This window comes from Equus asinus, chromosome X (assembly GCF_041296235.1).
Source record: "Equus asinus isolate D_3611 breed Donkey chromosome X, EquAss-T2T_v2, whole genome shotgun sequence".
Classification (NCBI taxonomy): Eukaryota; Metazoa; Chordata; class Mammalia; order Perissodactyla; family Equidae; genus Equus; species Equus asinus.
The window spans coordinates 12,871,365-12,897,141 of NC_091820.1; the positions used below are offsets into that span (position 1 = coordinate 12,871,365).

Here is a 25,777-nt window from a genome sequence, read left to right on the forward strand (position 1 = left end):
TAGATTTTCATCTAGCACCTTGGTCTTCTGTTGGTTTTTTTCCCACTATATTCTTCAAGATTGGATTTCAGGGTTGTACTGTCCTCATAAAATGAATTAGAGAGTTTTCTATGCTTTTCTATAATCTGGAAGTGTTAGTTGAGTGTAGGACTAATCTGTTTATAGATTGCCATTTTATTATAAAAGGATATAACTCAGGAAGTCAGATGGAAGAGATGCACAGGGCAAGGTATGGGGAAGGTGCACAGACCTTCCATGCCCTCTCCCAGGGGTTCACCCTCCCAGTATCTCCACGTGTTCACCAACCGAGAAGCTGTCTGATTTTCTTTTTTTTCTTTTTTTGGTGGAAATGATATATTAACGTTGTCTTCAGAAAAAATAAACCTTTACAAAGGGTTTTGATTTTTTCCCCCCACACCAAGAGTGGCACTGGTGAAACTGGAATCCCGGGCAGAAGGGTCAGCTGCTGCTCAGGCCCCCCATGCTCTCTGCATCCTGTGGAGAGGGTACTCGGGTGGGGCTGCTGAACTTGGGCACCGACTGCTCCAGGGGAGGCCCCACCCTGCCATCTCCTCCATTTTTATTGTGCAAGCCTGAGAATGGCCTGGCACTGGTGAGTGGGGAGGTGGGGAATAAACTTTTGGGATCAGACACCAAGCAAGCTGAGAGCTTCGATGCCAGCTGTGTAGGGAAGTGCTGGGAAGAGCCACATGCCCGGCACCCAGAAACAGGCGTCCCCTTCATCCAATGGGAAGTTGAGTCTCAGTTTAGCAGTCCCCACCCTACCTCAATCCACACTGAGGGAGCCACAGGTTCCAGCTTGTTTGTTGCCGGCTGCCACTGAGAGAACTCCTGGGATTATTCATCGAATAATCCTGCTTGTCTCTCCTCACTTTTAAACACTTAGATAGTACTGTCCTTTGTTTAAACAGGGTGTCTATCTCACAAGCATAGGTAGTTAACATACCGAGATTTAGGAATGATATGAGTACACGATCAGACCTTCTCAAAGGGATTTTGTTTAGTACATAGTCTCTAGAGAATTCAAAATGCATATACTGTTTTATGTTACTTTTCTTTCTAGCGATCAGATTACTAAAGATTTCTAAACTATCCTTTTAATAAATAAGCTGCTTCACGTCAGACACACACTAGTTTCCATCTCCAGCCACAGGAGGGCGCACAAATACATTAATCAAGTGAAGTTTGGTATAAAATGTTAGGGACGATCTTTACTTAGGTTAAGGGAAAAACCATGAGCAGTGCTGTACTCTCATTAGTGTAGAGCAGCACTGTCCAATAGAACTTTCTGTGATGAGGGAAATGTTCTGTATCTGTGCTGTCCAGTACATCAGCCACTAGCCACATGTGGATATCGAACTCTCGAAATGTGGCTAAGACGACCGAGGAAACGTTTTAAATTTTAGTTAATTTAATTATAAACTTAAATAGCCGCATGTGGCTAGTGGCTACCGTATTGGACTGCACAAGTCTAGAGCACTAGACTCTATGGGAATATTGGTTTTTATGAATGGCTTTATGAAGTTGGCATTTAAACGACTTTGGATCTAACAACAATGACTTAAGAGGTGAAGGAAACTAACATTGATGTTCCCACCGTTGGCCAGCTACTGTGCAAAGTGTACTTATATACCCATCTCACTTGACCCTCACTATGCACCTGAGAGATGGATATTAGTATGCCCATTTTATGAATGAAGACACAGACTCCAGAGAGATGAAGTAACTGACCCAAAGTCATTGAGATAGTCATCGAGCCAGATATACTCATCTAATATTTTTTGAGAACCTACAATGTGCTGATAAATATATCAGCTTGGCACTATTATAGACACTGGAAATCTATAACAGGAACCAATGCTTGGTATGGGGGCCTTTTTAATAAATGCTATCATTCTGTCTTATATAGCATTTTCTGATTTATCTGAGGATGAGTCATACATTTTAGCACATCATGTTCTCCTAGTTGGAAGGAACCTCCAGACTAACCCTTATCACCATCTCTGATGTATGAAACTCTCTATCACTGTGAGCTCTGATCGAGGCAGGGAGATAACTGGGTTCCATTTCCAACTCTGTCACTAACTAGACCTATGACCTTAAGTAGATGGTTTTGCCTTTCCAGAGCTAGAATTTCCTCATTTCTCAAACAATGCTTTTTGCCTAGGAGATTTACAAGGGCTATTTCATATTTCACTGATTCTGAGATTCACATTTTTTTCACATTTTAACATCAGGTTTCATCTGATGGTCAATGGCACATCACAGTATAGTTGGCAGCATTTTTTCTTAGTTTTATACATAGAAGAATGGTGTATCATAATCATGACACCTTAGACTAGATGAAATATGATCTGTATGATTTTAGAATATCAGTGAAAATATTTATCTTTATTTTAATATACATTTTGAAATTGCCCCAGAGGCAAAGACAATGACCTATTGTGATTCTAAATCCAGTTTAGAGTATCAAATTGCATATGTCATAATCAGTGCTTCCCTAAGAGGCCGAGGCATGGCATGCAACACACAAATTCAAAAATCTCCACTGCAGTGACCCGCACCCCCCTCCCCGAGCCCCACTGAAGAGCAGCAGGAGTCATCTTAGGCAAAGGTGGGGGGCGGGTGCAGTTTTGTTTGTCTTGAGAGTTTCCCATCCTTTTTCTTGGTTTCTCTTCTTCAGGTACTCAAAGCTTCTAAGCTCTGTCTCCTCTGTGATGGCCTCTATCTGTTCTGCACTCCCTACGCCCTGTTTCTATCAGCTACCTTGAGAGTAAATTAATTCCGGGTATATTTTCTCTTGAAGATTTATGACCAAGGAAATCACTTGGTACCAGTGGTGTGTTGGCATCAGTTTAACATCTGGCTCTCTGGGGGTGGGGTGGAAGGAGGCCTGATTTGTAGCATTTGCCAATTTCTGTGGTGTAAATACTCCTACAGTAGCTGACTTTAAGCTTCTGATGTGATATGAACCACTTTGTAAAATTCCTGAAAATTTAGCACTTACCTCTCATGAGCCAATGTGATTCTGCTCTAGCATACTGCCTCTCAGTACGGGTCTGATTATTCCATTCTTCTGCCATAATCCTGTGATGGTTCCCGATTGCCTCCGGGAGAGAAGCCAACTTCTCCAGCTTGATATTTAAAAGCAGGAGATGATCCAGGTCTCATGGGTCCTGAAGCTTATGCAGTTTGGGGGCCCTCTTTAAGAACAATAATACAAACTTAATAATACAACATTAGTTACAAAAGTGAATAATTATTTGGAATGAAAAAAGAAATAATAAATTACAAATATTGAAAAGCTGGTAAATACCAGCAACATTATAAAATCTGAAAAAAATTACATAATACGATTGGAAAGACTTTCTACAGACTTGCTTCTGGCTCTGTACGTTTGAAGCCTCGTTTCTTGTCCACTACCCACGTACTTTTCATGCCAGGTGCCCTAAGACGTGATCATATTGCCATATGTCGTTTGGCAGTGGGTCATAGGAAATTCCTGGGAGCCATTCCTATTTGGGATGGCTAACAATGACTTAACCATTCATGGAAGTGATTGCAAACCATTTAAATATATCTCTCTGAATCCCAGCAAAATTATCTCCAACTCAACTTCCCCTTAGCTGGGTCCCCAAAACGTCTGTGACCACCCCAATGCCACCGAGCACGATGGGAAGTGTATCAAGGTTCATCAGAGAAGCAGAACTGCCATTAGTGGTAGAGAGTAAGGGTCTCATTATAGGGTAGATCTTTGGCAGCTGTGGGAGCTGCTGCCTCTGTCTGTTGTTGAGCCCAAAGTTGCTATAGGTCAGCTGGACCAGCAGTTGGGAAGGAGAGCTGAGGGGAAGGAGGAGATCTGGCAGCAGCCAAAGGGGCTGCGGGCCTGAGTAATGCCCAGTGCCGTCTAAGTGGGGGATCGGATCAGTGATACTGCATGCAAGCTGCCACAGTGCCTGGCACCCTGGACTAACCCTCAGAGCTTCAGAAATATGACTGTGGTTCACATCTGCCTCCCACAAAATGTCTCTAGTGGCCAACGCTAACCTGTAACCATACAGGAAAGAGAACACAGTACCAGCTTAGCTAAGGTAATGCAGGACAAAACCACTACAGGAAGTGTGAGGGAGGGGACACTGGAATGGAAAGAGATGATGTTTTAACTGATTGCAGTTTAAGCATTTTCCTTCTGCAAATTTAAACATATGGCCATGTAAACAGGTTGCTAGGATCTTTCCTTAAGCTACGTGATAAATCCATTCTGTTACAGAGTCACTAGCATCGAGTTCCAACCTACCTCTCAACCTTATCTGATCTCCTTTCCCTCTCTCTCTGTCTCTCACACACACACACACACAAATATTTACTGAGCTCTTATGTACCAGGTGTGTTCTAGGGACTGGAGATGCAGAAGTTAGCAAAACTGACAAAAATCCCTACCCTGGTACAGTTTGCATTGTGGTGGGGTGGAGTAGATAAAGCACAGAAACACACTGCACGTCAGATGGCTAGAAGGGAGACAGGGAGTGGGAGCGAGCAGGGAGGAGTCTTTGGGGTAGTCAGAGAAGGCCTCACTGAGGACGTTGAGCAGAAATCTGAAGAAGGGGAGGGAGGGAGCCTCATGGCTATCTGGGACACAATGTCCCAGGCCAGGGAACTAGCACAAGGTCCCTGAGGCGAGGTGGGGTGAGCTTGCTTTGTTCTAGCGGAGAAGCTCAGTGAGCTGTGGCATTGGTGGGAGAAGAGGTCACAAAGGCAGGTGGGGGTGGCTCTGCAGAGCCTGGTGAGCGATTAGCGTTTCACTCTGAGAGCAAGAGGATTAAAGTGACGGCCCTTCGGGTTTTAAAAGCAGGCTCAGGTTTCCATGTTGAGATAGACTGAAGGGGGGCAGAGATGGGCTTCGGGGGTCTGGTTAGGAGGCCTGACAGTAATCCTGACCCGCACCCTCTGCTCCGAGCACCAGTGATGTTTTGCCCGACAGACCTTTTCTCACTTGCTCTACTTTTATTCCTTTTATCCCCATCCACCTGGATTGCGCCTCCTGCTTCCTCTTCTCATTAGATGAAATTTGATGTCAGAATTTGATTTCAATTTTATTTTTCAAATTTGGTACCATAATTTTAAGTTCACCTCCTCAACTTGCTAAGAGATGGCAGATGAATTGCTTGTGTAGCAAGGTGTTTTCAAAAAGGGAGAATAGTGTCACCCCATCAGAGGCTGGACTAGCGCTTGCATGCCCCTTAGAGTGTCTGCTGACGTTGTGTGCCCTCAGTGCCTCGCTCACCTCATCTTAGTCCCGGCCTTGCAAGTCCCCCAAAATGACATTACAAGGTGAAAATTAGTAACTTTACAAGGGAGAAAACTGGCAGGCACCGGACACTACCTTAACCAAGTCATCGAAGCTAACCAGCAATGAGGCAAGCTGACTTCATGAGCCTCCTAATGTGGTACCCCGAGAAGGACACAAGATCTCTTATGTGGTATTCCCATTCAAAAATGTGTAGCTCAATCTAATCATGAGAAAACATCAGACAAACCCAGACTGAGGGACGTTCCATAACATAACTGGCCTACACTCCACAACTGTCAATGTCAAGAAAAAGAAGGCCAAGGAAGGCTTTCTGATGAAAGGAGACTGGAGAGACATGACAGCTAAATGCCAGGCATAGTACTCTTGCATTGGGCCCTGGACTGCAAAAAAGAGCTAGAAAGGACATTATTGGGACAGTGGGAAAAATCTGAATATGAACTATAGATTGGATAATAGTATTATATCAACATTAAATTTCCTGATTCTTGGGGGCTGACCTGGTGGCATAGTGGTTAAGTTCAGTGCACTCTGTCTTGGCAGCCTGGGTTCATGGGTTCAGATCCCAGGTGCAGACCTACACCACTTGTCAGCCATGCAGTGGTGACAGCAACCCATGTACAAAGTAGAGGAAGACTGGCAACAGGTGTTAGCTCAGGGTGACTCTTCCTCAGCAAAAATAAATAAATAAATAAAAAAAATCCTGATTCTTATCAATGAACTATTGGTTATGTAAAAGAATACCTTTGTTCTTGGGAAATATACTCTGAAGTATTTAGGAGGTAAAGGGGCATGATAAACTCATAGGATGAAAACTATATCTATTTACATCTATCTGCCTATATCTATCATCTGTCGGTGGAGAGAGAATGATAAAGCAAATGTGGTAAAATGTTAACAATCGATGAATTTGGGTGAAGGGGATATATGGGATTTCTTTGTACTATTTTTGCAACTTTTCTGTAAGTTTGAAATTATTTCACAATAAAATTTTTTTTTAAAGGCAGTTATAATTTTAGACTTCTAGATGGAGGGAATGAAGTTTGGAATCGTTCTTTAGAGCAGGCATCTCTTTTGCTTTCAAAATAAACATGAATGTTATCAAATAGTCATCTTTCTGCAACAACAGGGGGCAGGATAAATCATTAACTTTTTAATAACTTTGAACTTGCAGTTCCCATTTATATCTTAAGTCCACTAGTTCCATTAGAGTGGGCAATTAATAAGGTACAAACAGTTATGAATTCAAATGACTAACCTGTTTATCTTTAATTGCTTGAATGGACAGAAATGCACAAGGAAAATTTATATAAGAATAGCATGTTATTAAAAAGTGAAGTGCCTCCATACACAGGCGTGCATTTTATGGTTTTCACAGCACTGCATAGAATTTAGCATAGGGCTTTGGACACAGTAATAGTTTGTCAATTTCTCAACCTTGGCTGCACATTGGAATCATCTGGGGAATTTTTTTAAAATGCTGATGCTTGGGTCTCTCCCCCCAAATTTTGACGTAATTGGTCTGCAATGGAGCCTGCAATCTTTAAAAGCACCCCAGATGCTTGTAATGTATGGCCAAGGAGAAGAACTGATCTAGTCTTTCTTTTCTTGTTTAGGTAATCATAGTAACATCTTAAGAGATACCACAGAGCAGAGGTGACTCAGCTTGGGAAGGCAGCGACCTGGGAAGGTGGCACGATCAGTAGAAATCATCTCTCCTTCCTCTCAACTCCCATAGAACTTTCCTTTCATGCTGCTTAATATTTTTTACCTTGAATTATAGTTATTTATATTCATAGTTTCTCCCCTGCTAGACTGCACAGGGTTCATGGGAAAGTGATTGTGTATTATTGTCAAGTTAAGATGACAGGACCACTGCGCTGAGCTCTTGGAAGGACAGAGAATGGCCTTCAGCCCTTTCCCTAGAGCTTTCTAGCACATGGCTGTGTTCACATTTGTGTTGAAGAAATGCTGAAATATTTGGAATCTAGTACATTCTCACCCAATAAAACTATATGTATAGAAAAAAGACCAGAAGGAAACAAACCGAAATGTTAACAGCAGTTGCCTCTGGTGCATATGATTATGGATGACTTTTTTCTTCTTCTCTATATTTTACATGAATATGTATCAATTTGAAAGCTATTAAGGATAGAAAATAAACACATCAAATATTCATCAATCAATGAATTCATCATGATTACTCAAAAAAAGGAACACAATTTATTGGTCATTTTTGGTGAATGTTGGAAAATCAAATGACGATTTTTTTTTTTAAAGATTGGCACCCGAGCTAACAACTGTTGCCAATCTTTTTTTTTTCTTTTTCTTCTTCTTCTCCCCAAAGCCTCCCAGTACACAGTTGTATATTCTAGTTGTGAGTGCCTCTGTCTGTGCTGTGTGGGACGCTGCCTCAGCATGGCCTGATGAGTGGTGCCATGTCCGCACCCGGGATCCAAACTGGCCAAACCCTGGGCCGCCAAAGCAGAGCACGCAAACTTAACCACTCAGCCATAGGGCCGGCCCCCAAATGATTATTTTTAAGGCTGGTAAATAAAGAGAAAGAACCAATGATTCATCCAGCTTTCTTCAATGAACTGTAGCTCAGTTCATTGTCTATCCATTCACCAGTTGGTGGACACTTGGGTTATTTCCAATTTCTGGCTATTATGAATAATGCAGCTATGAACATTTGAATACAAGTCTTGGTATAAATATGTTTTAATTTGTTTTGGGTACACACCTAGGAGTGGAATTCTGGGTTATATGGTAAATTTATGTTTAACTTTTTAATAAACTACCAAACTACCAAACTGTTTTCCAAAGTGGCTATACCTTTTCACATTCTCACCAGCAATCTATGAGGGATCTAGCTTCTCCATGTTCTCACCAACCACTTATTGTTTGTCTTTTTGATTATAGCCATTCTTAAGGGTGTGAAGTGTTATGTCCTTCTGGTTTTAATTTGAGTTTCCCTAATGATATTGAGGATCTTTTCATGTGCTTATTGGCCACTCATTTATCTCCTTTGGTGAAATGTCTATTCAGATCTTTTGCCCATTTTTAAAGATTTTATTTTTCACTTTTCTCTCCAAAGCCCCCTGGTACACAGTTGTGTATTTTTAGTTGTGGGTCCTTATAGTTGTGCTATGTGGGATGTTGCCTCAGCATGGCTTGATGAGAGGTGCCATGTCCGTGTCCAGGATCTGAACCGGCAAAACCCTGGGCTGCTGCAGCGGACCGTGCAAACTTAACTACTCAGCCACAGGGCCAGCCCCTTTTGCCCATTTTAACTTTTTAATTATTTTTAAAGATTTTATTTTTCATTTTTCTTCCCAAAGCCCCCTGGTACGCAGTTGTGTATTTTTAGTTGTGGGTCCTTCCAGTTGTGGCATGTGGGACGCCACCTCAACATGGCCTGATGAGTGGTGCCATGTCCACACCAAGGATCCGAACTGGTAAAACCCTGAGCCGCCAAAGCGGAGTGCGCGAACTCAACCACTCGGCCACGGGGCCGGCCCCATGCCCAGTTTTAAATTGGGTTATTTGGCTTCTTATTATTGAGTTGTAAGAGTTATTTATATGTTCTAGATACAAATCCTTTATCTGATATATGATTTGCAAACATTTTCTCCCAGTCTTGTGGCCTGTTCCTGACTGTGTCTTGCATATATGCAGTGCTCCATAAGAATGTATTAAATGGATGTGGAAAATAAGGGAACCCTCATACACTGCTGGTGGAAATTCAAACTGGTGCAGCCACTATGGAAAACAGTATGGAGATTTCTCAAAAAATTAAAAATAGAAATACCATATGATCCAGCCATCCCACCACTGGGGATTTATCCAAAGAACATGAAATCAGTAATTCCAAAAGATATATGCACCCCTGTGTTTATCGTGGCATTATTCACAATAGACAAGATGTGGAAGCAACCCAAGTGCCCATCAATGGATGAATGGATAAAGATGTGGTATATATATACAATGCAATACTACTCAGCCATAAAAAAAAAATCGTGCCATGTTGGACAACATGGAAGGATCTTGAGGATATTATGGCAAGCGAAAGAAGTCAGACAGAGAAAGACAAATATCATATGATTTCACTCATATGTGGGAGATAAACAAACACATAGATACAAAGAATAGACGGGTCGTTACCAGAGGGGAAGGAGGTGGGGGGAGGGTGAAAGGGGGCAAAGGGGTACATATGTATGGTGACGGATGGAAACTAGACTATTGGTGATGAACACGATGCAGTCTATACAGAAACTGAAATATAATAATGTGCACCTGAAATTACACAGTTGTAAGCCAATAAGACATCAATAAAATAATTTTTTTAAAAAAGAATCTATTAAATAAATGGCTTAGCTAATTAGGTCTCCTCCACCAGGACGATCCATTTCATGGCTGCAGGTTGTGCCTCTAACCATTTTGCTGCTGAATTTACTAAAATTTTATTTAGGATTTAGCATCTGTAGTCATAAGTGACATTGGCTGGTAATTTTCATATTTCAGGCCTACATCAGCCAGGGTCAGTCAGGAGACAGAAACCACACCAGTTACTTAAACAAAAGGCAAATACTGCATGATCTCACTTATATGTGGAACATAAAATAGTCAAACACATAGAAGCAGAGAGGAGAACTGTGGCTACCTGGGGCTGGGGGAGGGAGATAGGGGGAGGTATTGGTCAAAGGGTACAAAGTTTCAGTTATGCAAAATAAATGAGTTCTGGAGGAAAAACAATAGTTACCTGGAACAGGGCTCTCCTTATGTGTGGAATCCAAATCAAGTTGTATTATATCAATTGAGCAAAAGAAAAGTTTTTTTAAATTTATTTTATTTTATTTTATTTTTTTGAGGAAGATTAGCCCTGAGCTAACATTTGCCGCCAATCTTCCTCTTTTTGCTGAGGAAGACTGGCCCTGAGCTAACAGCCATGCCCCTCTTCCTCTACTTTTTATGTGGGACGCCTACCACAGCATGGCTTGCCAAGCGGGGCCATGTCCGCGCCTGGGATCCGAACCAGCGAACCCCAGACCCCCAAAGCGGAACGTGCGCACTTAACCGCTGCAGCACCCGGCCGGCCCCAAGAAAACTTTTGTATGATACATTTTCTTGAAAAATTGTAGTTATCCCTTTGCGTTAGGATACTCTAGGAAAATCACTGTGGAGGGGACATCCTATAACTCTGTATTCAATTCTAAAATAAATAGGTTATAATTTTTTTAAAAGAATTTAATGCAAAGAATTGTAAACTATGAAAGAGTAAAAAGAGAACTCTAAGGTATCATGGCTGAGTGAACAAAAGGAAGAGGTTGGACTTATTAAAACCTAGAAACTTAGAGGTGGGGACTGGGACCCAGATCTCAGGAGAGGGGCACTGCTTACTGGGGCTGCTGTCTCTGCAGCTGAGGTGCAGTGACAATGAAGCTGGCTCTGCAAATGCTGAAAAAGCTGCCAGCTGGGTTCAGCTGCTGCTGTGGGAAGGAACTGCTGCTGCCAAAGTGTGGGGAGCAGATAGGGAAAAGCAAGTCTCTTCCTCCTTTTCCAGCCTGACAGTCTCAAGCTCCCTCTCTCACTCCCGCTCCCCCTACTGGCAGAGATGTGGTTTGCAGAGTCCCAAGCCCTGGCATCATCAGCCAGAATACAGGAGGACTGGTTTGGAGCTGGGGACAATAACTTATGGTCTGACACAAGGTCACAGAAAAATAAGGTAATCTTTTCCTACTTTTACCATAAGTTATTACAATTTATACAATGCTAACTTCTCTCTTTATTAGCTGTGTAGTTTAGATGAGTTTTTAAGTTTCGTTCCTTTCATTTACTCATCTATAAGAGAGCAATAATCCTATACCTACCTCTTGTGTTATTATTTGAAAGCTTCAGATAAATTCTCTAAGAAGCACAACAGTTTTGGGTGCTTTTATTTTGGGACAATCTTTTACACATTTCCCTCTTTTTCCCCCTCTGTCATTAATTCTCAATTTGGTGTTGTGTCAATGTAGGTCACGTTTCTTTTCATCAAGAAGCATCTTGTGTTTACCTTATTCAGAGTCAAGAAGACAAAGCCCGTCTCAAACTTAACATGTCCGGAACTGAACTTTTAATCCCTGTGTACAACCTTTACCTCATGCCCCGCTCGGTTGTCCTTATCTCATTAAAAGTCAATACCAACCAATTGCTCAACCAGAAACCTAGGAGCCAATCTTGATTCTACCTTCTACATCTAATCCATCAGCAATTTCTTTTGAAAGAATGTTTTTAAATGATTAAACATTTAGTGAGTCATCAGTCATCCAATTATAAGGGCCTGAATATAACTTTTTTTCCATTTCAGGTGAATTAGAATGATGTGTTTTTCCAAATCTGATGGCATTTATACAACGGTTCATACAGGGTTTTTTTTCTTTCTTTTCTTTTTTTTTTTTTTTTGCCAAGAGAGATTTGCCCTGAGCTAACATCCATGCCAATCTTTCTCTATTTTTTTTAGTATGTTGGCCACCAGCACAGCATGGTGTAGGTCTAACTAACAAACAGTGTAGGTCTGCACCTGGGAACCGGACCTGGGCTGCTGAAGCCGGGCATGCTGAACTTAAACACTAGGCCACTGGGGCTAGCCCTCATACAGATTTTTTAATATCATATTTCATCTAAGTCCTTCAGAATAACTTCTTTAAATCACAAATGGCAATTTAACTTAATTTTTCTTTCTAAAATTCTCTTTACATATATTTTTGTGATGTTGATCTAGGGATATTTAATTTTTTTATTATTAATGCAACAAATGAGTCTATTACTATTTGATGAAAGTGGATTTTTTAAAGCAATTTCCTTTGATCCTACCTCCAAAATATATCCTTAGATCCCTCTAGTTCTTTCCATCTTTGTGGCCACCAGCCCAGTCCCAATCACCATCATCTCTCAATGACCAGAGTCACGGCCTCTTAGCTAGTCTTCCCACTGTCACCCTTAACCATTCAATCCATTTCCCACAAACTATCAAGAGATATTTGATTATTTCTCTTCCCTACTTAACTCTTCAATATCTTGCCATTGCGCCTTGAATAAAATTCAAACTCCTTACCATAGTCTCGAAGGCCTTACATAATTGGACTCGAGCATCTCACAGGCACTTTCCATGCTCAGTGTGCACCAAGAAGATTCTGGTCTTCTTTCAATTTACTGAACTTGCTGATGTTTTGTTCCACCTCAGGGACTTTGAACATCACTGTTTTTCTGCCTCTCCACACCCTAACCCCACCCCGCCTTCTCTTTCTTCGAATCTCAGCTTAAATGTCATTTTCTCAGGGAGACCTTTGCTAAGCACCCAATCTAAGTCAGCCTCCTCCCTTTTACTTTCTAATTTAACATTACACTCTGCTTTCTTCCTAGTGTTTATCACACGGTGTCAGCTTTCTCTTTATTTACTTGTTTTGTCAGTATCCCTTGCTAGAATGTAAGCTCCAAAATACTAGGACCATTTGTGTCTTGTTTACCATCCTGTCCCTAGTAAATAGCACGGCACCTGTCCCATAGCGGCTACTTAAGATTTATGGAGTGAGGGGCCGGCCTTGTGGCTGAGTGGTTAAGTTCGTGCGCTCTGCTTCAGCGGCCCAGGGTTTCGCCGGTTCGAATTCTGGGCACGGAGATGGCACCGCTCATCAAGCCATGCTGAGGCAGCATCCCATGTGCCACAACTAGAAGGACCCACGACTAAAAGTATGCAACTATGTACTGGGGGGGCTTTGGAGAGAAAAAGGAAAAATAAAATCTTTTAAAAAAGAAAGATTTATGGAGTGAAAAGCAAAATGAAGCCTTTTCCCTCCATCTGGCAGGCTGGGAATTGAGCAGTGAGAGTGAGGGAGACTATTTAGGGTAGCCAAGACAATGATCAGGCTGCTTTTCCCATCCAGGCATAGGCAAGGCCCAAGTCCTACAGGCAGGGAATGGGTCAGCTTGGGCTCACACACTTTTAATTCTTTTTTTCCCTTGGGGTTGCAGGAACTAAAGCATTGTGGGAGGAGGTTGACCAGAATTACCTATGCAAGTTTCCTTGTTTGCCAAATGAATGAAAGGAACATGACGATTGCTGAAATATTTAGGAGATGTGTGGAACATAGACCGTAGAGGAACCTGGGTGGGATGAAGGGAACTAGTTAGCAGATTACTGTGGTGGTCCAGGTGAGCATGATGTGGTTTGATCTGGGGTGGCAGCAGTAGAGATGTGAGAAGTGGTTGTATTTGAGATATACAAGAAAAATCTTGTAATGACGTGTTATCCTTCTTGCTACTTCATTTGATTTTTGTTCTATGAACTGAGGAACCCCATCCACCCTGCTCCGATGTCCTATTTGCATTTTCTGATATTTGTATATCCATGGAATTCTTTAGAAGTTTCCTAACAATCCCCAAGGCTTAGGGTATTCATCTGTAAATTGGAACAATATTGTGGTGTGAATTCCCTGGTGATGCTGACAAAGATTCTTTGCTTGACCAAACTTTAGTCAGGCTCCTAAACCTTCTCCTAGGCCCATCTGTGCACTTCCTTGTAAAATCCAATTTAGCAAGAACCCCACTAAGTCTGTTTAGCTACAAGTCCCCATCCTCTATATCTGATCCCCTTTGATATCTGATCAGGTTCCTCATCCTCCACCATCTCCCAGGTGATGTCCGATCACTTTGGCCTGTCTTCAGCAAGGAGTCTTGTTAGGTCTGTTTAACCAGAATCCCCCTTACTCTTGATGTTTCTTCTTAGTAATTTTCCATCCACTACCCCCATCCTGCTCCTTGGCTATAGATTCCCACTTGCCCATGCCATATTCAGAACTGAGCCCCGTTCTATACTGACGTCTCTTGTCTATTGCAGTAGTCTTGAATAAAATTTGTTTTACTGCTTTAATTACTGTCCGGCTCTGGTTTTTGACATTGCCAAGGGGTAGCTTGGGGGAAGTTTAGGCCTCCTACCAATAATCTTCATGTGGGTAGGCCCATTCTTTGATATGGACAACTGACATCTTCTCAGTCTTTGTAAATTGCTGTGCAAACACGGATTCAAACAGATAGCTACTTCTAGGTACTTTCCTATATCGGAATTTGGAAGCAGCTATTGTGTGGATTATATGAAGAAAGTTATTTTAAGAAATCAGCTAGCCCAGTGCTCTGATAGGCACTAGGAAGTGTGACTTTCCAATTCTTCAAACTTGTTAATTATTGAAGAAATAATTAAAATGGAAACCAGAATTCATTTCTCACCAAAATTAACAAAGATGGAAAGCAAAACAAAATGAACAACAATGAAAACTCTATGCGGCCTTTGAGGCTTTGGTGAAATGAGTACTCAGTGTTGATGGGTGTGTAAATTGGTATGAAATCCTTTGTGAAAGTTGTTGATATGTATTGGCTCTAAAAGATATTCATACCTTTTGATCCAATTACCCTACTTAATGTGAATATTCTAAGCAAATAATCCTAAATCTGGAAAGAGCTTTATGCTTATGTAGGTTCATTGTGGCGTATACCTAAGTGCCCAACAACAGCTAAGAAATCACGGTTCATTCACTGGATGGACTATTATCCAGTCATTAAACATGGTACTTTTGAAGAGTAAAAAATGAAAAAACATACTTTTTAAATACAGTTTAAATGCAGGATGCAAAATTGTCCATATAGAATTATAACCATATAGAAAATAAATCTGCACAGAGAAAAAGATTGGAAATAAAGATCCTAAAAATGCTTATAATGGTTATATCTAGGTAGTACAACTATGGATGACATGTTTCCTTCCTTCTATCTTTCTGATTTTTCCCTAATGAGTATGTATTAAGAGAAACTATTGTTCTAGCGTGGCATCACTCACATATTTGGAGTGGGTGTTGGTGATGGCTGGGGTGACGGGGGAGACTGATCATGTGTCTCCAACAGGCTAGCCTGGACATATTCACATGGTGATGGCTGCATGGTTCCCAGGAACAGCCCCAAAGTGCAAACACTTTTCAAGTCTCATGTTTATTTTATTTTTTTATTGTGGTCATAATAGTTTATAACATTGTGATATTTCAGTTGTACATTATTATTTGTCAGACACCATATGAATGTGCTCCTTCACCACTTGTGCCCCCCTCTAACCCCCTTCCCCCTGGTAACCAGAACCTGGTAATTGTTCTCTTTGTCTGTAAGTTTGTTTATCTTCCACAAATGAGTGAAATCGTATGGTGTTTGTCTTTGTCTGGCTTATTTCACTTAACATAATACCCTCAAGGTCCATCCATGTGGTTGCGAATGGGACGATTTTTTCTTTTTTTATGACTGAGTAGTATTCCATTGTATATATATACCACATTTTCTTTATCAATTCATCAGTCACTGGGCACTTGAGTTGCTTCTATGTCTTGGCTATTGTGGATAATGCTGCAATGAACATAGGGGTGCATAAGTCTCTTTGTATTGTTGATTTCAAGTTCTTTGGATAAATACCCAGTAGTGGGATAGCTGAGTCGTATGGTATTTCTATTTTTAATTTTTTGAGGAATCTCCATACTGTTTTCCATAATGGCTGCACCAGTTTGCATTCCACCCAGAGGTGTATGAGGGTTCCCTTTTCTCCACAACCTCTCCAAGGTTTGTTATTTTTTGTCTTGGTGAGTACAGCCGTTCTAATGGGTGTAAGGTGATATCTAAGTGTAGTTTTGATTTGCATTTCCCTGATATTAGTGATGTTGAGCATCTTTCCATGTGCCTATTGGCCATCTGTATATCTTTCAAGTTTCACGTTTATTAATGGACCATTGTCCAAAGCAAGTCACACGGCCAAGCCTGAAGTCAGAGTAGAAGGGGACTTACCTGTGCCATGGATACAGAAAGGAGAATGATGGCAACTGTTTGCAAACAGTCTATCTCAGTAATCATTGACCATAATAGCCACTCTGAATCACGATGATCTAGGATAAGAAATAAATACAAGTGACCAACCCATGGCTTATGAGTCCCTATGAGATAAAGTTTAAAGTCCTTAGCTCTGACATATGACTACCTGCCCCACATTATCTCACTCTACTCCTTTTCCCCACCTCAAAACCATGGATACCAGGCAACTGAGCTTTTTATAGTTATCTGAACACACCTTACTGTTTCTCACCTTATGTCGTGGCTCCCACTGCTGCAACTGGAATACAATCACCCACTCTGAGTCTCACACACTAGTCTACCATTGATTTTTGAACATCTTTCAAAACAGAAAAGGTGTCCCTCCTCAAGGAAGTCCACCCTGCCCTTAGGATAGAATTGAACATTCTCTTCTTTGGAACCTGTAGAACCACATACAGATTTCTAATTTTCCACCGACATAACTTTAGTATTTATTTGTTATCATGTCTGTTTCCCTTTTTTGTAGGCTCTGAGATCCTCAAAGGTAGACACTATATCTTTCTTGTATTTATATCTCTAGAGTCTCTTAGCTAGAATTATTGGATGATGAATGTTTGGATGAATTGTTTTAATATACATTTTTAGAAGACATCTAGATGGCCAACAGGTAGACAAAAAGGTGCTCAAAACCACTAATCATCAGGGAAAAGTAAATCAAAACCATAATGAGCTATCACCTCACACCTGTTAGAATGGCTGTCATGCTAGTGATGGTGTGGAGAAAAGGGAAACCTTGTGCACTGTTGGTGGGAATATAAATTGATACAGCCACTATGGAAAATAGTATGGAGATTCCTCAAAAAATTAAAAGCAGTACTACCATATGATCCAGCAATCTCACTTCTGAGTATTTATCCAAAGGAAATAAAATCAGTATCTCGAAGAGATAGCTGCACTCCCATGTTCATTGCAGCATTATTCACAATGGCCAAGATATGGAGACAACCTAATTTTCTGTCAAAAGATGAATGGATAAAGAAGATAATGTATATATATACACGGTGGAATATTATTCAGCCATGAGAAAGAAGGAAATCTTGCCATTTGTGACAACAATGGAGGGTATTACGCTAAGTGAAATGTCAGACAGAGAAAAACAAATATTGCATGGTATCTCACATGTGGAATCTAAAAAAAAATGTCAAACTCGGAAATAGAGAGTAGAAAAGTGGTTGCCTGGAGCCAGCCCCATGGCCAAGTGGTTAAGTTTGCACGTTCCACTTTGGTTGCCCAGGGTTTCACCGGTTCAGATCCTGGGCATGGACGTAACACCACCCATCAAGCCATGCTGAGGCAGCATCCCCCATAGCAGAGCCAGAAGGACCTACAACTAGAATATACAACTAAGTACGTGGGGGGCTTTGGGGAGAAGAAGAAAAAGAAGAAGAAGATTGGCAACAGATGTTAGCTCAGGTGCCAATTAAAAAAAAAAAAAAGAAAAGTGGTTGCCAGGGGCCAGGGTGGGGGGGAGGGGAATAGGGAGAGGTTGTTAAAAGGGTACAAAAAGAAAGAAAAATGTACATTTAAAAATCACTAGTAAAATCAGGCCTTTTTCATATATTTATTTACTGCTCACACATTTTTCTCATGGGATAATTTACTACTAGTAAAGCACTAGTAGAATTAAGCATTTTTCATATACGTGTTTATATTTGCAGTTTTTCTCATGAGATAAAAATTAACTTTTATTTCATTGTTATACACAATTATAGGATTATGTGTATTAAGAGACTAACTCAAACGTTTTCAAATTGTATATGTTTTGTTTTATTTACTTCGTAAAACAACAAACTTGAAATTCTGAAAACCGCATGGCAAACTTTGTGGGGAAAAATCCAGTGTTACTTATACTGAAAGCAGAAATATATAGCTCTGTAGCCCAAAGAGAAACAAAACTCAGTTTGACATAACATATTAGATGTAGACATAATTACTTAGGTGAAAAAATGAAAACTTTGTCAGTTTCCTTTAGAATGTTATAACAACACAAATTCAGAAAATCCATCATCTCAAAAAATTTTAACATCCTCAATATTTTTCATACTTATGTTCCTGAAAGAAGTGCAAATGAAAACCCAGGAAACAGGGTGATACTATTACTAGTTATACTTTCTACTTTTAACACCCTAAATTGCTTAGTTCTCATTTCTTTTTGCATTTCAGCTTGTGGTTGGCTTTGCAAGGCTAACATTTTCTTTGGTGACAGTTTTTCAAACATAAACCAGAAGAATTTGGTCACTAACTTCCCTATTCCATAGAACATTTAAGAACTTCAAAAAAAGTCATTTAAATTGGACTAAGAAGGTAAAGTAATGTGGTATTTTGGTAGGAGATTGTTTTTGTTTTATTTTGTTATGTTGTTTCTTTCTTTCTCTTTAACTTCGAAACCCACCCTAATGTTTTGCAGGATCCTCAGAACATGTGAAGGTGGCTTTTTTTTTAACCATCCTTTTGTAACAGAGCAAGTTATTGACACATTAATTTGTGTCTCATCTGATTTTTATGCTGTGGACTCGTAAGAAAGATAATTGCTAAGACAACCTTCTCCTTGCTTCTATTATGTCTACCCAGGCTCTGCATTCTGAGTTCCAGTCTCTAGGCCCTAAAGAGAGGTGAGAGCTTCCATGTTTCATTCATGTTCCCAGAGTGAAAGGGAGTGGAGGGGAGAATTTTGATGGATTTGGCCAAACCCAGAGGGATAGTTGGCTTCTTGGAGACTGGGAAGCAGGTCTGCCTTCATGGGTGAGTGACTCACGCAGTTGCACAGGGCCCTGTGCTTGGTTTAATGCTCTGCTGTTACTCTCTTGAAATTCTTCGTAATTTTTGAACAAGGGGCCCTGTATTTTCATTTTGCACTGGGCCCCTCAAATATATAGCCAGGCTTGCTGGGAAGACCAAGGGGTAAGGAAGAGCAGTGGTAGGGACTTTCTCCTCCTCTCACAGCGGGGCCACAGGGATACTTGAGGACAGAGTATGTGTACCTTAGGAGTCACTGTGAGGATCCTCAAAACTGAGCTTGGCAAGGAATGAGTGGCTCCACCAGAGGAACTCCCTGCTTTCATAGGGACAGTGACTACAGTAGACTGAAAAGAAGCCCTTTCCCAAATGTCCTGGATTTCACAGGCCCCAGGGTCCAAGTCTGAGCTACAGGAGGGTCTCCCTCCAAAAAGACAGATTAGACGTGTGTAGTGGGTTGAGTGGGGTTCCCCCAATAGATATGTCTACCTGGAACCTCAGAATGTGACATTTGGAATAAGGGCCTTTGCAGATGTCGTTAAGATAAGGGTCTCGAGATAAGATCATCCTGGATTACAGTGAGCCCTAAATCCAATGACAGGTATCCTTATAAAAGACAGAAAAGGAGAAGACATACAGAGAGACCCACAGAGCAGAAGGCCATATGAAATTGGAGGCAGAGATTGGAGTGATGCATCTTTAAGCCAAGGAATGCCAAGGATTACCTGCAACCACCAGAAACTAGGAGAGAGGAACCAACCCAGGCAACACGTTGATTTCAGACTTCTGGCCTCCAGAACTGTGAGAGAATAAATTCCTGTTATTCTAAGCCACCAAGTTTGTGATAATTTGTTATGGCAGCCCTAGGAAACTAATGCAGCCTGTGTCAGTGAGGTGCTTGGCTTTTGAGATTTAATTTGATTTGGGGTGGGGGGGCGGGAAGTGTTTCCTGTGTCACAGTCTCTTTTAGCCAAAAAAATAAAATCTTTCCCAGAAGCTTCCAGGAGACTTTCTTTTGCATCCCGTTGGCCAGTGTTGGGTCACACGGCCACCCTTACATGCAAGGAGCCCTGGGAAGTTGGTATTTAGCAAAGGGAGCAGAATAGCCAAGGTTGTTGGATTGCTGCCCTGAATAAAATAGAAATTCTGTTAACAAACAGAAGGTGCTTAGGGGTTGGAGGACAAGAGATGGCAATTGGGTAGAGAAAGTACATCATCTGCCATAATGTTTTATTTGTATAGCTAAAAATCTGTAATGGTAAATTTCACTTGAATATCAGTCAGAACAGCAACAAGGTTATGATTATTCTGTAGCTCCTTGCTAGTAAAGTGGCATCCCTGAGTGAGCAGAAAGGCCATCCCCAGAGAGCTGGTTAGAAATGCAGAATCTTGGGTTCCACCCCAGACCTACTGAATCAGAATCTGCTATTGAACAAGATCTTCAGGTGATTCCTATGCACATTAAGGTTTAAGAAGCATTGGTCTAGGTGACTTAGGATAATATAACTAAACTACTCAAGATAAAGCAAGTTACTATTGTGAAACAGGAACGGATTGGCATCACTACTCATAAACACAGAAAATGTCAAGTCCAAATATAAGAATAGTAGGTAAAAATCAGAAAACTTTGAAATGTTGTAATGTGAGCATGATGCAGTAGATACACAGGAAGAAAAGAGATTATATTTTTGGTTAAGTTTAAGTGAAATGAGACAACCGATGACCATTGTACTACATCCTACCATCACATTTATGACTACATTCAGTAGGATTAAGTTCCTTACAGCACATAAAAGTACCAATTAATAAGTCTTCACTAGAAAAGATGGAATAACCAAGCATTCAAACTGATTAGTCCTTAAGTGTAAAGATGGATCTGGTGTCACTGGTGATATCCAACATTAAAGTTAGATGAATTGGTGTGAACTTCTCTCAGAAATCCAAGACTTCCTTTCTGTAAGATCTTGATTCCTTATTGAAATACTTTGTAGTGGGTGAAAATAAAGTTTCCTTGTTCATCCTTTAATGAGACCCTACAGTTTATTTCATAACAACCATTCTACAGCGTTTTAAGACCCATTGATTTATATACACGTAAATGTATAAACACATTTATATATTTATAAGCACTTATTGCCTCAGCCTCATTCTGTGGGAATAGAAATCCTTTGATTTGCAATGTTCCACCAGACCAGAGTTCATTTAAAAGCAAATAGATTGTTTTTTTAAAACATTATTTATTTATAATAGACCATAGCCTCCAGTTGTTGCGCTTGTGGTGAAACTGCTTATTTAGAGTACATACATATATCCCAGAGTTGGAAATAAAATACTAGAGTAAGCATTTTACTTTGGGGACATCATACCAATTTATTTGAGCAAGGGCATTTGCTTTTTAACAGTGAAACTGGGCCAGTATAGAAAGCTATATTGGCTAAATGTGTTGGTTGAATTGATCTGTTTCATCACAGAACTCTTTCAGGCAGCAAACTCAGATAACTGCTTCTTTAAGGGGATAAAGCAGGTTATAAAAAAGTCAGATGAAAGGCATTAAAAACAGACACTTCACAAAAGAAGATATAGGAATGTCCAATAAGCACATGAAAAGGTGCTCAACATCATTAGTCATCATGGAAATGGAATTAAAACCCAACTGAGATATCATTACAGTGACTAAAATAAAAAGACTGGCAATACCAACTATGGGCAAGGGGGTGGAACACCTGAAATTTTAAGCATACATCTACTCTAGGACCCAGGAATCCTACTCAGGTTTTTTTTATGAGTCATGAAAACATTTGTCCACAAAAACCTGTATAAAAATGTTCGTAGCAACTTTATTCGTAAGGTCCCCAAACTGGAAGCAACTCAGATATCCATCAGATGGAGAATGGATTATCAAATAGCAGTATATTTATACAATAGAATACTACTGAGTAATAAAAAGGAAATAAACAGGACACACACAACAACATAGATCAATCTAAATACGTTATGAATATGAATGAAAGAAGTCATTCTGTTGGATTCCATGTAAATGAAATTCTAGAACAAGCAAAACTAACCTATAGTGATACAAATCAGAAAGTGGTTGGAGAGGATTGGAGATTGGATGGGAATTGACTGGAAAGAGGCACAAGGCAACTCTGGGATGAAGGATGTATTCTGTGTCTTGATTAGGGTGGTGGTTATGTTACTGGACCAAAGTAAGTCTGCTCCTTGGTGAGTTAAAATCAAAACCTATACCAGAAGTAGTTGTCATACAAAGAAAAATTTTATTTGTAGCATGCAGCAAGTAAAAGGAGACCATAGGGAACAATTTCACAAAGCTGTGGGCCCCCCAAGCAAGGAGATGTGGGTACCTTTATTTTGAGTAGGGAATGAATATTCAAAAGGAGAAGTTTCATCATCGCATGTAGAGGTGGGTACGAGCTTGAGTATGCGTAGTTTGGCAACATGCCTTCACATACATTGCATGTTATGCTAATAAGGCTTTAGCTCCTCCCAGGGTGGTGATTCTAGCATTATAATGAGGCAAAGGCTACTTTGGTACAATTTTGCGCCTATCTGCACAAGTGTCACTCCTGTGGTTGCCGTCTGGACTGATTCAGAGTGGTTGGGTCCAGGGTGGTTGGAGTTTAGATCTTCCTGGAACATAGCTGAAATTGACCATCTCAAGACTCCAAACATGTTAGAGAAAAGAACATCTGCACCTTTTAACAAAACAAGAGAATTCGGTCAGATAAGACAAAAAAAAAAAGGTTAGAGTCTATGACTGGTGAGAGTTACATGGGTATACAATTGTCAAAACCCACTGAACTGTATACTTAAGATCTATGTGTTTCATTTTATGTCAATTATACTTCAATTTTAAAAATAAGAGCTCCTCCCACTCCCATCCCATCCAAGAAAACATCTGCCCAGACAACCTGCAGGGCAAAGGATTCTCTTTCAGCCTGAGGCCCTCTAGGTAGTGCATCACCAACCCACACTGGTGCTCTGACCTGCTCCTCTACATGGCTTATCTATCTGAACCTGGTGATCCTGTAGTTTGACTCCAGTCTCACTGTAGTGGTGCAGTAAAGGCTGTCCTCAATTTTTATTTTTATTTGCTGCCTTAGCTTTTCCTTTACCCTTTGACTAGAAGCACTTGTTGGTAAGGCACAATATATATGAAAACAAGAAAAAACAGAAATAATTGTTGTCTCTTTTGAGTCTTATTCCCTCTCTAATATTTTTTTTAAAGACAGCACAATGGTGTGTTTGGCTTTTCTAACTGCCACATCTGATGCAATGTAATTACTTAATTAGATCAGATTACTGTTTATATTAAACTCAAATAATGATTAAACTGAGAAATCTCATGACAAGAGCTCACAGGTGAAATCAGCTGAAATCAACCAGTGCGTGTCTTAACCCATCTTTTGTGTATCCTGCCTCAGTGACCAGTAGGTAAACAAGGCTGAGCTGACAGATTAATGGCTCCTGTTAATGGGATACATCTAGGTCACTCTTAAGCCCACATGTGAAGCCAAACACAAGCTGCAGCACTTCCATATCTCTGTTTCAACACTGCCATATGGCAGGAGCACAGGTGGTGTCCTCCAGAGGTCTCTCTCAGTATACAGCCCACCTCCTGCTGCAGCGTCCAAAGCCTTTCCAAACGACAGGACTTTAAAAAAAAACACTTACAAAATTGAGGTAAAACCTATATACAGTTGTGATAGCTAGTCTCCATAAATGGCCCCAATATTCATGCCCTGGTGTTCCCCTCCCATATTGAATCTGGCTAGTCTGTGACTTGAGTTAAACAATAGAAAGTGGCAGAAGTGACCCTGGGCCGGTTCTGGGCCTGGATTTAGGAGCACTGGTAGGTTCTGCTTCCTTTCTCTTGGAATACTCTTTTTTTCTCTTTTGCTGAGGAAGATTCACCCTGAGCTAACATTTGTTGCCAATCTGCCTCTTTTTGTATGCCACCACAGCATGGCCACTGATGAGTGGTGTAGGTCTGCGCCCAGGAAATGAACCTGGGTCATTGAAGTGGAGCACACTGAACTTAACCACTAGGCCACCGGGGCTGGCCCTAAAACACTCATTTTGGGGAGCCCTCTCAGTTTGGATCCTCTAAGAAGCATCCATCAAGACAAATCATATATGCAAGAGGCTGATCAGGTGAAATGCTAAGGAAGGATAAAGAAAGCAGGCGTAGCCTGGGAAAGCCTTCAGATTGTGTTGCAGATCTGACACTTGTGAAAGGAGAGAAGGAAGGAAAGAGGATTGGGTAGGAAGCAGTGCAGCTCTGAGAAATTCTTGGTCAGGCTGATGGGGAGCCCCAGAGAAAAGATTGCCCATTAGAGAAGTCCTGTGATAGGCAGGAGTGGCCCGGCTCTGTTACCCGCACTGCACTCAATCACTGGCTAGGAAAGGACCAGGGAGAACATGGCCTTGATGTGAGGATTGCAGTAGCTCCCAAAGATGTGATCCCTGGAGGATGTCAGCTAACTATATCCTCATAGCAGGTTCTCTCTTGAAGGAAGGTCTGAATGGCTCGCTCCCATGGCTGCCACATGTAGTGACCCTACTGGAGAGACTATGTGGAGAGGCTGTGTGATGAGGAGAGGTCCTAACACTACATGGAGAAGGAGCGAGGCCCAGTCACCCTAAAATCCCAGGTGAGCCTCCAGATGACTCCAGCCCCAGCTACCATGTGACTGAAATCCCCAGAGGATAAGGCACCCAATCAACCTACAGAATTGTGAGTGATAATAAATAGTTGTCATTGTTTTAAGCCACTAAGTTTTGGGGTATTGTTATGCAGCAATAGATAACCAAAACAACAGTAAAGTGCATAAAGTACACTAATCTTATATATACAGCTAAATGAATTTTTACCCATGTGAACCCCTATGTAAAGATCACTCAGATCCAGATATAGAACATTTATAGCAACCCAGAAGATTCCCTCATGCCCCCTTCGCAGTCAATACTGCTCCCCAACCCTGATGTAACCACTCTGCTGAATTCTATCACTGAATTAGTTTTGCACATTCTTGAGCCTCATTTAAATGAAATTATACAGTATGTATTCTTCAGTGTCTGGCTTCTTTCACTTATCATTATGTCTGTGAGACTCATCCATGTGGTTAGGTGTAGCAGAAATTTGTTCTTTATTGCTATGTAGTTTTCTATTTGTATAAATATACCATACTTTATCCATTGTCCTGTTGATAGACATTTGGATTATTTCCAGTTTTTGGCTATTAAGAATAAAACTGCTTTAAACATTCTTGTGTAAGTCTTTTGGTAGACTTATGCATCATTTTTCTTGGCTTTATATCTAGCAGTGGGATTGTTAGGTCATGGGATGGCATATGTTTAGCTTTAGTAGATAATGCCAAACTGATAGAATATTTTGTAAATAAATGTCTTATTTAGTTTAATGAATGATAAATGGTACATCAGGGGCATTTAAATAAGAGACCCCCTGCTTACTTGTCTTTCTCCCTCACTTAACTTAAGTCTCTATGGAGGCGTGGATCATGTCTATCTTTTTCATGTAGTGTAGTGTCCACTGTGGTGGGGATGCAGTACCTATTTGTTGAAAAAAAAAAGAATAAACAAGGTTTCATAGTTTAACACTATGAAATATATTCTTAAGAGTGGATTTTAGGTACTATGGTGAGTCAATGGAGGAGAAAAAAGCTCTAATTTTTTCCTGAAACTTCCAAAGATATTATTTATAACCTATTGACTATAGCCATATAGATAGGGATT

The 25,777-nt window shown here is 40.7% G+C and overlaps 1 protein-coding gene across 14 annotated transcripts in view; it reads left to right on the plus strand.

Moving 5' to 3' along the window:
- Positions 1-25,777, plus strand: part of REPS2 (RALBP1 associated Eps domain containing 2) — a 245,308-nt gene that overhangs the window by 523 nt on the left and 219,008 nt on the right. For 11 of the 14 annotated variants that reach the window (XR_011499666.1, XM_070502328.1, XM_070502327.1 and 8 more), the window contains exons 2-3: positions 18,431-18,571; positions 18,675-18,879. The exons of 1 other annotated variant lie outside the window; for it this stretch is intronic. The gene's annotated coding sequence lies outside the window, so the exon portion shown is untranslated. The remainder of the gene's footprint in view (positions 1-18,430; positions 18,572-18,674; positions 18,880-25,777) is intronic. 2 more of the 14 variants (XM_070502325.1, XM_070502323.1) reach the window with 2 other exon arrangements.